Here is a 15,538-nt window from a genome sequence, read left to right on the forward strand (position 1 = left end):
TGAACAAATGGAAAAGCAGAGAGAGGAGTGACTCAATGCAGCCAGAGAGAGAGAGAGAGAGAGAGAGGAATGTTTAACACAATTTATGTCCCTCTGCTGCCCTTAGTTTCTGTGTTTCCCAACATGCAAAAAATATCAAACCCTTCCCCCTCTACTCTCTCTCTGTTTCTCTTTCTGTCGCTCTCCCCCTCACACACACACACACACACACACACACACACACACACACACACACACACACACACACACACACACACACACACACACACACACACACACACACACACACACACACACACACACACACACACACACACACAAAGGCCAGACAGGCTGAGGATGGAAACTATGAGCGTTGCTGGCAGACAGCAGAGAGAGAAATGATCAACAGAAGGAAAATATCCACCAACCCTCTGACTGGAGTTATTTTACTTTACTAGCTTCTATTCAGGAGTGACCAGTCTCTGGTGCTGTGACAGTGACATCTTCGTCAATGAGGTCTCAGCCGATGACCAAACATACAGCAGGAGCAGTTTGTCATTATTAGAATACAGCTCAGAATCAAGACAGCTCGTCTCACCTTTACAGGAATATTTATCAGCTCATATTATTGTGCTTCAGACAATAAATAAACCAACGACATACTGTAGGTCAGGTTATACAGTTGCTTCAAACTTTTTATGGTTTCAGTATTTTTTATTAAATAAATATTTTTAAGGTATTGCAAAATAAAAGCGCCGTAAAGCACAGCTTTTATTATTATTTCTAATATTATTATTATTATTGTTATTATTTTTATTCTAATTTAACTTATTTTCATCCATTGTCAATAACACACTTTGAATAGCACGGAAAATAGCTTGAATGTGTTGTTTGTATAAAGTTTCTTTTGATTGACGGTTTGAGGAAGTGATGTCCAATTTATGATCAAATATTCTAAAATGTCTTTTACCGGTTTTATCTTTTTTTTTCTTTTTTTTTTTCCCTAGGCATCCCATAATTTCCAGAGTTTTGACAGGTAACTCGAAGACCTGAGCTGAACGTTTTATGTCGCGTCACTACACAATGCGGTACCCACAAATCAACACCGAAGACAAAACTGAGTGGGATTTCTTTGCAGCGAAGGTGTTGTCCATAAGCAGCAGACATACCTGCATGTAAACAAACCTCGCTACACACCCCATACACGTCCAGACACACACCCCCTCCCCAGGAGACACACTCGTCTTTAGGTTACTCCACACCATCCCAATGACTTTTATTCAAATGGGGCCAGCAGCTTTATTCTTTACCCCTGCAGAAACACACAAACGTTTGTTGTGGAGGTAATTACCCCCACCCCCCACCCCCTATGCCAGTGGTGGGTCTCACCTATAATATCCAACCAGGCGTTGTTCAAACCCTCAGGACAAGTTCAGCCTCCTGATAAACAGCAGCTCAAACTTCTTGCCTCAAGGACCAATTATTAGCATTTTACCAGTTAGTATATTTGAGACACCTTTTTAAAAAAAAGTTCCTGCATCATTTTGTACCCCAACATACAATAAATCAAGATCCACTGCTGATGGAGGAAGTTTAATTGTATTTATTGAAAATATTAAATATAACACTAACAGTATTTGAAGATTGCAAAAGACAGAATGATTTGTGAATGTTCATGTCTTCGGTGTCGAGAGGACGCTCCCCTCTGCCACCTGCTGAACTGTGTCCGCTCTGGTTTTTGTGGCAGAGCTGGTTTCCAGTTTGTTAATCCCCTTCCTGTCGGCGGATTCCTTCGTCCATCTGCGCGCAGTTTTAAGACGTGTCAGCTTGTCGATTACATCTGCGTTAAGTCAATACATCAAGATGCATTCGTCGCAAAATAATATATCTACTCGACATGTATTAACCTCTGTGTGTGTGTGTGTGTGTGTGTGTGTGTGCGTGTGTGTATGTGCGTGTGTGCGTGTGCATGCATGCATGTTTGCAAGAGTGCGTTAATGACACGTCACAACCTCCTGCAGTCCATTATTTCCTGTGCAGTAAATCCACAGCCTCCAGGCTTCTGTCACACCTTTGTGTGTGTGTGTGTGTGTGTGTGTGTGTGTGTGTGTGTGTGTGTGTGTGTGTGTGTGTTTTGGTTGAACTGGGATAACAAACCAACAACCCACCAACAACACCAAGACAACAAAATCCGGGTCTGTACAAATTTCTATTATAAAAATTTAATAACCTAATGATCGCATTGATTTTCAAAACTATTCAAAAGCTCGTGAACTATTTTCTTAATTATAGATCGTCTCAGGTCAGGTGAATGAACTCTGGAACGCCACACAACTCCACCGCAGATGTTTGTCTCCAACAGCTCCAACAAGTGACATAAGGGTCGACATAACAGCTCACAAGGGTCCAGTGTCACATTTATACAAGCATGAAGATCTCTCCAGACAATAAACGAATGTGGCAACAGTTCTTCATCAGTCTCATCACGAGAGCCAGGTGAGACACACACACACACACACATCTGTGACTGGAGTGTATCCTACCATCACATTCCGTATTCTGCTCCGTTCGACGCAGTCTACTGAGTGTGGGGGGGCGGCACTAAAGCGTCCCCTACCTTCATGTTGGAATCCTCCTCCACCGTCAGAGGCCAGACGTCAGAGCCTGGGCTCTGCAGCGCCCCACTGCCCCGTTAGCTGATGTTGTTACCCTGGATGCTCGCCAACAACACAGCCCAGGAAGAGGAAGAGACAAAGCAACATTTATCTCCACTAACTCAGTGGTTATACACCTACTGTATATCCCCGACAAACACAGGTTAGATCATGTGATTTGCAACAGACTGGGTGTTAAGATTGTGTTCACACAATGTAGTAAATAGCCTCAGTCTGAGTCTGCAAACATATTTCTTTTTGTTATAAATGTATCGGTGAAGACACGCTCCTGTGGTCGTTTCCTCTGTTCTTCAGCCGCTTCAGTTCAGCGCTGCCAGTGTTTGCTTTCAATTCTTTTTTTTTTTTTTTTCCTCAATCAACTTATTTATGTAGCATCTGGAAACATTCAGCCATGTGTTGTCATGGTTACGAGCAGGAGGTGGACAAAGTAGTGGTGTAAATCTGCCTTCGTGTCCCGGATGACACATGGCATGATGGGAATAATAGGAGCAGAGAAAAATCGGGGTCCTGGTCGTAATTAACAGCTGGAGATAGCGTCCACTGATCGATCGAGGGGGATCGAGGCATCAGCACTCATCCCCCTGGTAGAGGTCAAAGGTCAGGCGTGGTAAAGTGTTGGTGGGGTGGAACAGCTTCTCATTCTGAGCTGGTAAAACCTTTACCAGCTGAAGCTACTCCAACACAAGTCACCTCTGTTCATCTTTTGCTGTTGGATTTATCACCCCTGATGTACCAGACGGGTGGGGCTTCTGGAAGTTTACATGGCGAGTTGTCGTGAGACGTTCACGTTACATGAGCTCTCCTTTAACCCCACAATAAGATGTGGAATCTGTTCGAAGGGAAACGCGGATGTAAATCCTGTCTCCCGTAGCTCTACATGTGTTTTCGCCATCATGGCTCAAAGGTCATCGACCCCGCCTGCCTGTGAAAACACAGAGTCTACTCAAGGTGTGGGTCCTCTCATTCGCTACCTTTCCCAACATCACCTCATTCATGTCATACTGGCAGCAAAAGATAACTACATTACCCAGAAGCCCTTTTGTTGAAGTAGAAATGACACCTCATCCAGATTGGTCATGTTTGAGGCACTCAGGGGGAGGATCAGCCCCGGTTTGACCCCCCGTTCAGAAACGTCTGGACTGGACCGGCCTAAAATGTAAAATACAATTTAACTTACAACGTTTGTTTTATTGTTCATGTTAATGCTAATATGCGACTTGAAATACATACTGTAGCTAAACAACCAGATTTCCTGTTCAGGATTTCTGGGTAGTTTAATGAAAAAAACTCCCACAACTTACAGAAGAACTTTGTGGGTAACATCATTTCTCTTGTTCGTGTTAAACAGAACTCGATAACTGAACCCACCATGCTGAAACTGAAACTGGAAGCAGGTTGAAGATTTGAAAGGCAGGATCAAAAAACAGGAAGGCTCAAAGCAGAGGGGAGGAAGCAGGACAGGAGCCAATGACTTCACACCTGAGGACAGCTGTCGTGGGGCTCAACAAACAAAAGTCCCAGAGGATCCATGAAGTTGGAGGGGTCGACAACAAACAGAGGAGGAGGGCATGAGTGGGCGGGTCCTCTGAGCAGTGCAGACAGGTGAGTTGATTGGTTAGAATGAGCTTCGGGGGTTTGAAGGTGTAGCCTTCAAACGCAAGACTGACACGAGAACGAGCAGGAAACACCCTAAACACCAGTACTGGCAAACCCTACCAGCACGTTGCGTTGAGTCTGTGATCATGTCGTCATTATCAGCTCACAGTTGAAGTCGAGTCGAATCTGCGAGAGGTAAGAAGTTAAATCAACAAGATCCAATCAACATTTGTTGATTGGTGAATCTGAATCAATCTGATTCCATTCGTTGATGGATGTACACGGTCAAAGGGGTTTCACCTCATTCGTCCTTAGACAGGTGAGAGTAAAAGGTCATCACCATTAAATGTTTGGAAACCTACCAACAGTTTGTTTGTGTACTGATGTCTGTGTTTAATGTGGGAACAAATCAATGCTCAAATAAAAAAGATATTTTCATTGATTTTTTTTTTTTTAAATTATCTGTGATTTAACTATTTGTACAGGATTTTTTTTTTTTTTTTGACATCAATGTCATCATCACCTGACAGAGGTGATGATGTTAAACCGGTCCGGTATAAAGGTTGCACATTTTGGTTTTGGCATATAAAACACTGATTCAATGCTCTGCTTCCCTGAATCGATTATCATTGATTATTGATTGCACAGGCTCGGACACAACCTCTAGTCAGCAACTCTGATCTTTTAGTCGGATGAGTTAAACGTTCTTTATTTCCTTCTTAGATCTTCTTTAGATCCAGAATATTTGCAGCTACTGGTTTTTTTCTATTCTGCCCATAGAGCTCTCAAAGTTAACACCTCTCTCAATGTATTTCTCGACATTGTCCTTTCTCTTCTTTCCGTCCTTGTTTCGGATAGCTTTACATCTTTCTTTTTACCCCTGCTCTGATTTGAAATCTTTCACGTCTACCTCTCATTGATTTAAGTGCTGTACTTTTAATGTTTTTCATCCTGAGGAAGTCTTCCTGTGTCGCTGTGATGTCTGACATGTGAAGGAATTTTCCCTCTCGTCTCATTTCGCTCCCTTTTTTCTCCTCCGACAGACTTAAACTGTTTTCAAGTCTGTTTTCATGCTCTTTCATTACCCCTCTTCAACTGTATATGTGTGTGAGAAGAGAGAGAGAGAAACAGGCAGGCTGCCCATCCTCAACGTGGCAGAGTGACGTTACAAACCCTGAAGACGATCCTGGAGGACGGCTGAGAGTCGGAGGAGGAGGATGAGACGGAGAGGGTGGAGGCAGATTTATTTTCTCCTGTTTATTCAGACACGGTGAACATTTAACACTTGGGCATTCCCTTTGTAGTTTAATCAAATCAAACGCATTTGATCAAAATTCAACTTAAACACGACTGTATTTACATGACCTATCTCTTAGTATGCATCAAGTACAATGAAACAGCAGCTCTTGTTAGCTGACATGAACTTTCAGTGAATTGGATCAATATTTTTTTTAAAATCTGCAAATACTGAACTATATAATTGTTAACAATAAATCAAAGCCTCCTTTTGGCTTGTCTTGTTAAGGGTTGCCACGTCGAGTCATCTCTTTCCTTGTTTGTAGCTGCAGACCTTGTGATGGCTGTGGCACCACCACCAACCCATGAATCCAGTTTGGACAAGAAGTTCTGAAAAATCACTGATACTTCAGGCAGTTCAGGGGAAAATCAGTGGGGAAAACCCCCCAGATATTTTCTATATGAAATCCAGTTTAACAAGTGGACACTTCTAAAAGCTGAACACTGACCGGTGGTTGTCTTTGCATTGACGGTTAAGGCTGGCAGGCTCAGGAGGTCCGAAGCACACCTTCTCCTACTGAATGAATCTTAAAAATCAAATGGACTGTAGTTATAGAACATACTATTCAGCATTCTAACCTCTATAACCATAAGACAAACCAGTGTTCAGACATTCACACAAACATTTATTCAATGCTGGTTTTTGTCACATGGAGGACACCACCCCATTAGGAGTGGCGACATTTCGACATGTAGACTTCAAGGCCTGGGGTTCGAACTACCAACCTTCTTTCTGATAGGGGTTAATTTATCAGTTCATATTTGAGTGATTATTTTTGATTGGCAACAACAAAGTTACAACTCATTAAAATGTCCATTACATAGTTTAAAATAGTTTTTTTTGTGAACTAAAGAATCATTACAAATAAATGTACTGAAGGGTTTCTGCCAACAGGACAACTTTTAGAAAACAGCTGCAAAGGTAACAAAAAAACCCAAAAAACGTCTTTACTGTTTTAGCACTGAGAACAAAAAGGACAGTAATATGTGAGGCCCAGGACAAAAAGAGAGTTCTTTCTCTTTCTCTCTTTCTCTGTCTCACTCTCTTTTTCTCTCCGTGGCAATTTAATCTAACCAATATGTCTGACACACAAGGGGAGGAGACGGAGGAAAAGAGAGGGTTTGCATACTTTTCCATTGAGGTCAATGCTTTGCAGAGGCTTTGACCGCGGTCTGCAGAGTCTGCCTTCAGCGCAGACTTCAGTTTGGACCCACAATGCATCAGCAAGTCATTTAATCAGTGGACACGTCTGTCACCTTTACTGCTCCACTGTCCTCTGGTCCCCATTCTGTGGGCTTCATCCCACAATTATTACATCACAGCCAGATGTTGTGAACTCTTTGGCTGTAAAAGGTCTAACGCAGAGGTTTTCAGAATGAAATAATTGTTTCTTTATAATTCAGTCCTTTTTAAATTTAGAGTAGAAACATGTTGGTCACTGGCTTCAAACACGTGTAATAAAACAGAATAGATTCCTATTAGATGGGAGGTCTGTGGTCTCTTCATTGTCAGTTTGCCATTTCATACCAATTGTGTCTCATAATTATTTATTGTTTATGCTACATAATGTCCGTATTTTTTCATGGATCTAATTTCTGACACTTTCTATTGATTCTGAGCACTTTGTGTGCTCTGTGTTCCTCCTCCTTTGCTGTTGCTCCACCTTTCATCTCCCCTGCCTTTCTCTTCTCTCTTTCTCAAAGAGAGCTCTTCCCTCGATTTTTTTTTTTTCATGAATCTTTTCCTTCACTGTTTTTTCTTCTGCCCTTCCTTCTTCTGTCACCTTCTTTTAGCTTTTGGCCTTTTCTGGGGTTTTTTGTGTGTTTTTTTCTTCCGTCCCGAACCAACCCTCTCTGTCCGTTTGTCCCGCTGCTGCTGTATTTTTGCCTTAACTTTCCACGTTCCCTCCCTGTTGTCTTCATCTTCATGCTTTGCTGTTACCAACTACCTCCCCCAGCTTCTCCTTTCTTTCTCTTCAATGCTTCAGGCCAACAGAAACACACACAATAAAACCAAAAAAACAAAAGCAGAGCAAAAGAATTAGTCAAGGACCTGCATGTAATGTGTGAACCCACATACTTACAGTCCACCATCTGTAAACTGTCCTGCTTAAAACCACATCTTGTTCTGAAGTTGTTGTGAAGCTTGTTGCACTTACAAGCCCTGCAGTCCCTCTATAACAATAATAGAGGCCAGTATTACCTGCTCTGGACTATACAGTCATGGAATGTCACCAGTTCACAAGTCTATCCTAGATATTGAACTTGTTGTAACTTCATCTGTTCTCCCTCTGAAGCAAGAACTGGTAAGAAGGTATCTGTGACCAACCATTGCCCTGATAACTGCCCACAACAAAGATGGCTGCAGCCGCTGCTCACAGAGGAGATGAATGGGTGATAAAGATGAACCTTATGGATCAATTAATCAAAATGAGTGGTGTTAAGGTGAATTATTAACACTCACACACACACACACACACACACACACACACACACACACACACACACACTGGTTATTAGTGATCAGTGTGTGTGGAATGGTTAAACTCTCAGCGATGGAAGAGTTAAACTCTGAAAGCGGCTGCACTCTGGTTTCTCTCACACTCACCACTCCCTAAGTTCCACTGCAGCGTTCTGTGTGTGTGTGTGTGTGTGTGTGTGTGTGTGTGTGTGTGTGTGTGTGTGTGTGTGTGTGTGTGTGTGTGTGTTTTTCTCCATGTATGTTGGTGTTCTTTAGCTGTTGTCGTCGCTGTCGGAGCTGTAGGGAGAACCTGACTGTAGGTTTGATTTTGTTCACGTGGTTCATCGTTGGTGTTCCGCCGCTAGCAGGCTGGTGTCAACTAGCAGACGCGGGTTAGTGTGGGTTAGTCTGCTGATGTGACTGCTCTTGATCATTTTGTCATTCCTTGATCTTTTTTTTGTCTTCTTTTTTCCCAGTTAGCTTCTGGCCTGAGTTCCTATTTGTTTCCATTTACTGCAGTTTGTGTGTGCTCTGCCTAAATCAGGTTTTATATATTATTATATTTATTTATTACTTAGAGCCTAAGTTTTCCATCCCCTGACATTTGCACCACACAGTCACACTGTTTAACAGTGTCAGACACTGGGCTCTACTATAGGTCCTGATTGGTTTCCCTCCCCTGATGGATAGGTGGGATAGAGGAAACAAAATGCTAATGGTAATGGAAAATACAACAACAATAAAAAGCCACCATTGTAAGGCAGAGGGTGGGTTTTTTTTATGTTGTTGGTGCACCAGGTCCGACTGTGTCCCACTGCTTCGCTTACACGCATCTCTGTAAGGATTGTTAGTGAAAGATGTGAAACCAGAAAGGAAAACGACCTGGTGACACATTTCTCAATGCATGATTTATTTTTATTTTTTCTGGACATGTTAGTACAACAGACTTCATCTCATTTGCAACATCAAAAACATCTGGACAAAAAAAAAAAAAGGACTGATGGGTAGAAGTCGTCTGGCTTGTGTAGTTACCGTCCCCAGAATTCAAATTAAACACATCAACTTTTGTCGTTGTGGCACATTGTTGTCCCAATAGACATATCAGTTATAAGTGCTATGTTCTCCTGGGAGTGTCAGTCTTGTCATGAGCTCTTAACTGAGGGACTTTAATTCCCAAATTGCCCAAATGTCCATTTAGTTTAGCTGCCCAATCATCTTATCTGTTTCCGATACGTATGTGCGTCTTCAGGAGCGATTATAGGACTGACAGGATTTTAAACATAACTGTCAAGACAATAAAGTGGAAAACATATTCTTTTTACAAATATAATGATAATCTCCTCAACACATTCCGCACCCATGCCCCAGCCGTCTTGTTAAATCACAATTACATGTTGCTCCCCATCCACTAAACACCTCCTTTCTGACTAAACCAGCCCCCGTCCCCACCCCTTTTGTCTCTCTGTCATCGTCCCACCTGTGTGCTGTCAAGCAGGTGTTTCCCATGATTCCATCTGGTCTAATATGTGACATTTGGAAGCAGAAGGGAGAAATATGTGAGCGTTTATGATCACCCATACACCCCTGTTATTTCATTATGATTAGAGGTTGACCTATTGGAACTGTGTGTGTGTGTGTGTGTGTGTGTGTGTGTGTGTGTGTGTGTGTGTGTGTGTGTGTGTGTGTGTGTGTGTGTGTGTGTGTGTGTGTGTGTGTGTGTGTGTGTGTGTGTGTGTGTGTGAGAGAGAGAGAGAGAGAGAGAGAGAGAGATTAGAAAGAGTAAAAAGAGGATGTGGAGAAACACCACAGACCAGCATTAAAGAAAAAGTAATTCCTATTTTAGTAAAAGTAATCTGCGTATGTGCTTTATTACAGATGTCAAGATGACACATGGTGAACCCAGAAGACCTCCAGGAGGACAGAGGGACACTGAAGAGACAACCCCTGTGATCATGTGTTTCCAGGGACGAGTGATTACAGGACAGAAGGAGCAGGAAGGACAAACAGAAACAGACAGAGAGCTTTAGAGAAACAGGACAATAATAACTACCTAAAAGAGAGGTTAGCTGAAGTGTGGTCAGTTTTTCTTCTTCTGCAGGGAGGACCTCAGAAAACCACACACACGCGCACGCACGCACGCACACACACACACACACACACACACACACACAGAGTGGAACACAGAGGGCAGCTGACAACCATGGGAATTTAACAGAATGAGTAGCTTCCCTGAGACGTCTGATGATTCTGTGTTTTCTTCCATCTAACAAACTTTATTGTCTGTTATCACATGTTTAATCATTTTACATCAGTTCACGTTATAACACCTTATAAAAAAATGCCATTAGTCTGAATATATGATGAGTATATGCTGTATGTAATAATGATAATACAGTATTCCAAGAGGAATAATTCTCCACCATGAAGGAATGACGTCATAGACGTGATTATAGGTTGAGATTCTGAGCCATAAATCACAAACATTGAAAGACTTAACAAATCTCTGTTTTATGAAATTGTCCAGACAAAGTATAACATGTGATTGACACAAAATACACATGAAAAACTAAAAATACACAGTTTGAATACAAAACCATGAAATATCCTGCACACGGAAATATCCTGTTTCATCATGTTAAACATACTGATGTGTTCTTAAATTCTCTTCCCCACCACGGAAACATACAGACATCATTAAAACAATGAGAAAACAGAATAGTAATACGTTAAAGGGGAGTTCCTCCCATTTCACACTACAGTGTGTTCATACGTGTTTGGCTGCACAACTGAATAGAAAAGGAGTCTTATAGAGCTTTAACAGACTCTGGATGGAGTTTGTGAAAACATCAGTGCCTCAAGTGATGTCACTTGAGACTGAAGACAACTGCTGTGTCCAATCGCCTCACTCCGTATGGACGTATGGATCAACGTCCGTTTTCCCATAAATAGTACATATCTTCTCAAACTTACTGATCAGTGTGTGTGTGTGTGTGTGTGTGTGTGTGTGTGTGTGTGTGTGTGTGTGTGTGTGTGTGTGTGTGTGTGTGTGTGTGTGTGTGTGTGTTTCCTGATTGAAAAACCTGATGCTGTTTTGTTGGACTCTGAGAATGTGGGCTGGTCTATGATAATGTGTGTGTGTGTGTGTGTGTGTGTGTGTGTGTGTGTGTGTGTGTGTGTGTGTGTGTGTGTGTGTGTGTGTGTGTGTGTGTGTGTGTGTGTGTGCGTGTGGATTCAGGTTTAAAATACATGCATGTTTGTGTGTTTGACATAAACTAAAAATGTATTATCAGATGACAAACATGCTCAACAATACCAAAAGCTATTCATTCTAATGAAAGAGGCCTGATTTTTGGATTCTGTAATTCTTAAAAAGAACTCAGTGCAACGTTATCAGTGAAGTTCAATATTATGGAAGTTTAAAAATCACCACTGATCATACTATCAGTATTGACACTGCACACACACACACACTGCAGTGGGGTGTTGGTATTTTATGGACGCTGGAGTTCAAACTGCTTTGACAAAGGGCAGAGAGACTCAAACCAGAGTCAACGGTTCACAGACAACTGTGTGGTCTGATGGCTTTTAATGGCAATAAAAACCCCAAAACACAAAAGAGAAAACAAGAACTAAAAAAGAGATCAATGTACTGTTATCTGAATGGAATTATGTGCTTTTCACATTAGTTTGTGAGTAAAAGTACAAGTAAGATGTGTCTGAGTACCCTAAAAGTATTTACTGTTACCACACAGCATGGCAGGATTGTTTCGGGGGGTTTTTTTCTTGATATATTTAAGTTATTTTTGGATTATTAATTTTGAGAAATATTATTATTATTTATTATGTTTGTCAGCAAGCAGACGGGAAAGTCTATTTTTACCCCTGTCCATCTGTCTGTCCATACATTCATGAGGACGAATGGTGGACCCGCATTTTCAAAGGACATTAAACACACGGTTTCGAGGGGTACTAGACGTGTCACAATTGTTTTAAACAGTTTGGCTATCCACATCATCTTTACTTGACTTTTCCTAGCTGTGGGGACATGCCGCATGTGCTGTTGGACTCAAGTTGTCATGTCATATTTACACCAAGCAGATCTTTTTACATCAGCCTCCCATCAGAACCAAACTCAATTATCCAATCATGAGTTGATCTTTGCATGTTCAGGCAGCTGCCTACGTTAAAAAGTCTCTAGAGTCAAAACACCAATCAGGAGTTCTCTGACTGTGATTCGTTGTTCGTTTCTGGTCCCAGTCACAGAACTAAAGGAGTCTGCTACTGAGGTCCAACACTTTCAAGCTGTCTTCAGATCTTCAGATAATGGTGTGATCACACACGAAACCATGATAATTTGACCTGGGCAAGTGAATATGAAAGCCTGTCTGTGCTTCAGTGTTTCCTGTCCAAGCGTCTCTTGATGTCTCATCCATACGTCAGTAGCGTGCAGAGGTGACACCTGGAGCAGGGCAACGAAAGGTCGTATGCTGAAGGAGATCAGGACAAAAGAAGAAGGTTTGGAAGGCATCAGCTTTGTGCTAAACTAACTGGTTAGTATTAGTAACACTGTGGCTCACATAACTAGTATTACCTGTGATATTACCATTATGGCTGTTTCTTCTTCTTATTTTTTGACCTTTCAGAATAAAAGTTCCAACAGGTTTTTTGTGCCATTCACCGGAAGGGAGGGTGAGGGCTGGGAATAGTAGTGTGTAATCACATCTCTACATATTCCTCCATCCACCATGGTGTCCACTCAGTCTGCTATAAATACACATTAAATTACAGACTGTCTTTGTGTCTCTGTGCATATGGGAAAAGTGTTACTTGGACTGAGACCTTCTTTCTTGCTTGCTTGCTTTCTCGTTGTCTTTCTTGCTTTCTTTCTTACTTGTTTTCTTGCTTTCTATCTTTCTCAGCTCTCCCGTTCCACATACTTTATGTCTACTCTTAAAAAAAACGAAGCTATATTTTCCATTCAGGGAGGATATGGCTTCCCATCAACTGGCCACTGAAATAAAACTCAGCCCAGCACCACCTGTGCTCCACACTTTAAATACTTCGTGTTTGGCAGCAGGTGTGATGCGACGTTTAAGAGCCTCCAGCCTTTTCATTTAGAGACACAGCAAGGAGAAAAGAGATACTGTGTGTTTAAGCCGCCGTTTACCACACTACTATTATCATTACTACCACCGCTGCTCTTCCATTAAAGGAAACTTCCTTAAAACACTGCAAGTTGGTTCAAAACAGCTGTCAATGATGCTCTATTCATTCCTGCTTGGATTTTGTAGTTTCTCGGTTAGTTTATTCATCTTGTGGCTGACTGGACATCATGTATTCACATCCATCATATCCCAATATTTCTAGCAACTCCCTTGGAGAGCTGGAGAGGAATTTTAAATATCACCACAAAATAAATCAAAGAGCAAAGACCAAGGATAATCTTCTGTAGCCCAAAATACTATACATCAACATTTTACATTATTGCCAGAGTCTGAGTTGGTCAAATACCCGATAAAGTTTCATTTATATTAAGTTTGTGCTTAAGCATTTGTGCTTAAGTCTGGATCCTTATTAAAAAAATGTCCCTTTCACAGTCGTGGGGTGGTATCCATGTCTTTCTCCATGTCCTTCTGAAGCTTAGGTCCTCTACCAGAGGCCTGGGAGTCTGAGGGTTCTGCTCAGTATCTTAGCTGCTCCTAGGACTGTTCTCTTCTGGTCTGAGGCTTCAGGTGTCATTCCTAGAATCTGCTGAAGCCACTCTCCAGTTTGGGGGCCACTGTCTTGAGGACTCTGACTACCATGGGGACCACACCAGTCTTCACCTTCCACAACCATTCCAGCTGTTCTTTCAACCCTTGATTCTTTTCAACCTTTTCATGTTCCTTCTTCGTGATATTGAAGTCAGCTGGTATCACCACATCTATCACCTCCACCCTCTACTATCTTTCTCCAACTCCACCATGTCCTGTTGGTTAGCCGGCAGCTGTTTGTCAGTCTGGAAGCTGAAGTCCACAGGAGCTTAGCCTTGTTGTTCTCGACCATGTTCGGTACTACAGTATGTCCCATTGGGATTTGGGCCACTTGGTTTTGTGTCTCCATGTATGCAGATCCAGCTAACATCTTATACCAACACATAGTAGCAGGGTGTAAGATCCAGCTACCATCTTACACCCTGCTACTATGTGCTGGACTGCCTCTTTACCCAGCCTGCACCTTGAGTCTGATTTACTGCAGTAGATCTTGGCCTCTATTGCTCTTGTACTTAGGGTCTGTTCTTGTGCTGCCATAATCAGTGTGTCTGTGCTGTCTGTCAGTCCAGCTTTGTCCAGCCATTGGTAGGTCTTCTTGATATCAGGTAGGTCCTCTATTTGACAGTGGTGCATGTCGTGTAGGGTCTTTTCCCTCCATGTTGCCAGCTCCTCTTCCTTGTCACACTCATTAGGTTTCTGCTGCCTAAGGTATTCACTGAGAAGTTCCTCACTGGGGGCCATCTTCCTGATGTACTCTTGGATGTTCAATGTTTCATCCTGTACAGTGGATCTGATGCTCACTGATCCACAGCCTCCCTCTTACCACTGAGCACACAACCTCGGGGTATTTGACTTAGGGTGAAACCCTCCATGCATGGTGAGGAGCTTTCTTGTCTTTATCTGTGGCTTCTATCTTTTGACCAGTTTATGATCCCAGTGGGGTATTTGATGACTAGTAGTGTGTGCACGTTTATCACTTGGATCTTATTCTTGCCATTGAATTGACTTCTCAAGACTTGCCTTAGCAAGTACCATTACAACAGTTCTATACTCTACGCCTTTGTCCATGTGTTTTGTTCCAGTAGCCCAATTTTCAAAATGGGCTACTATTGGGTTTCGAATTAAATTATCTGACTTTTCAATAACATAATGATTGAAGGACATTTACCCTGAACACAGCAAAATAAATTAATCCATCAATTCCAGACCCTGGTGGTAATGTAGGTTGAAGATAGTGATGTTGGTGGTGGTGGCATATGGCTCTGCTGAGACAGAAGAAATAGTGAATTTTGTGAACCTGTAAAAACTGAGCAGTCATGGTGGGGTGGAGATGCCTCAAAACATCAGCCAACATATTACAGCCCCCCACAATACTGTCAATATCATCAGTCATGAGTCCATGTTGTCATATTTTAGATTTTTAACAAGTAATATTTCCAGCACCAACTCAGCTGAGATACACTCAGATCATAAGATTATAGATTACCCTCTGCTTTGCTAGGGTCAGGATTAGGAGAATTCTTCTAACACAAAGGCACGTGGGGGCATGTTGGGTTTTGCATCAGTAATCACTTACAATAGCTCTAATTAGGGGAGAAAACAGCAAACAGAGACAGAAATTTAAAGAGAAAGTAATTATTCTGAATTCATTTTAATTGTTATTTATGATATAAATTACATGCATGAATTCTGTAGGCATTTTCAGTCCAGTGCACATTGACAGACCTCACATCAATCAAAAAATATAGACATGTTAAGGTACAGATAAGTGACAA

General features: G+C 41.9%; 1 long non-coding RNA gene across 1 annotated transcript; it reads left to right on the plus strand.

Annotated features, from left to right (window-relative positions):
* The first annotated feature begins 1,858 nt into the window (after positions 1–1,858).
* On the plus strand, positions 1,859–10,975 carry LOC137610051 (uncharacterized). The gene is made up of 3 exons (XR_011038404.1): positions 1,859–2,799; positions 4,006–4,259; positions 9,886–10,975. It is a non-coding gene; the product is annotated as an uncharacterized lncRNA (long non-coding RNA).
* Positions 10,976–15,538: the final 4,563 nt, after the last annotated feature.

This window comes from Antennarius striatus, chromosome 16 (genome assembly GCF_040054535.1).
Source record: "Antennarius striatus isolate MH-2024 chromosome 16, ASM4005453v1, whole genome shotgun sequence".
NCBI lineage: Eukaryota > Metazoa > Chordata > Actinopteri > Lophiiformes > Antennariidae > Antennarius > Antennarius striatus.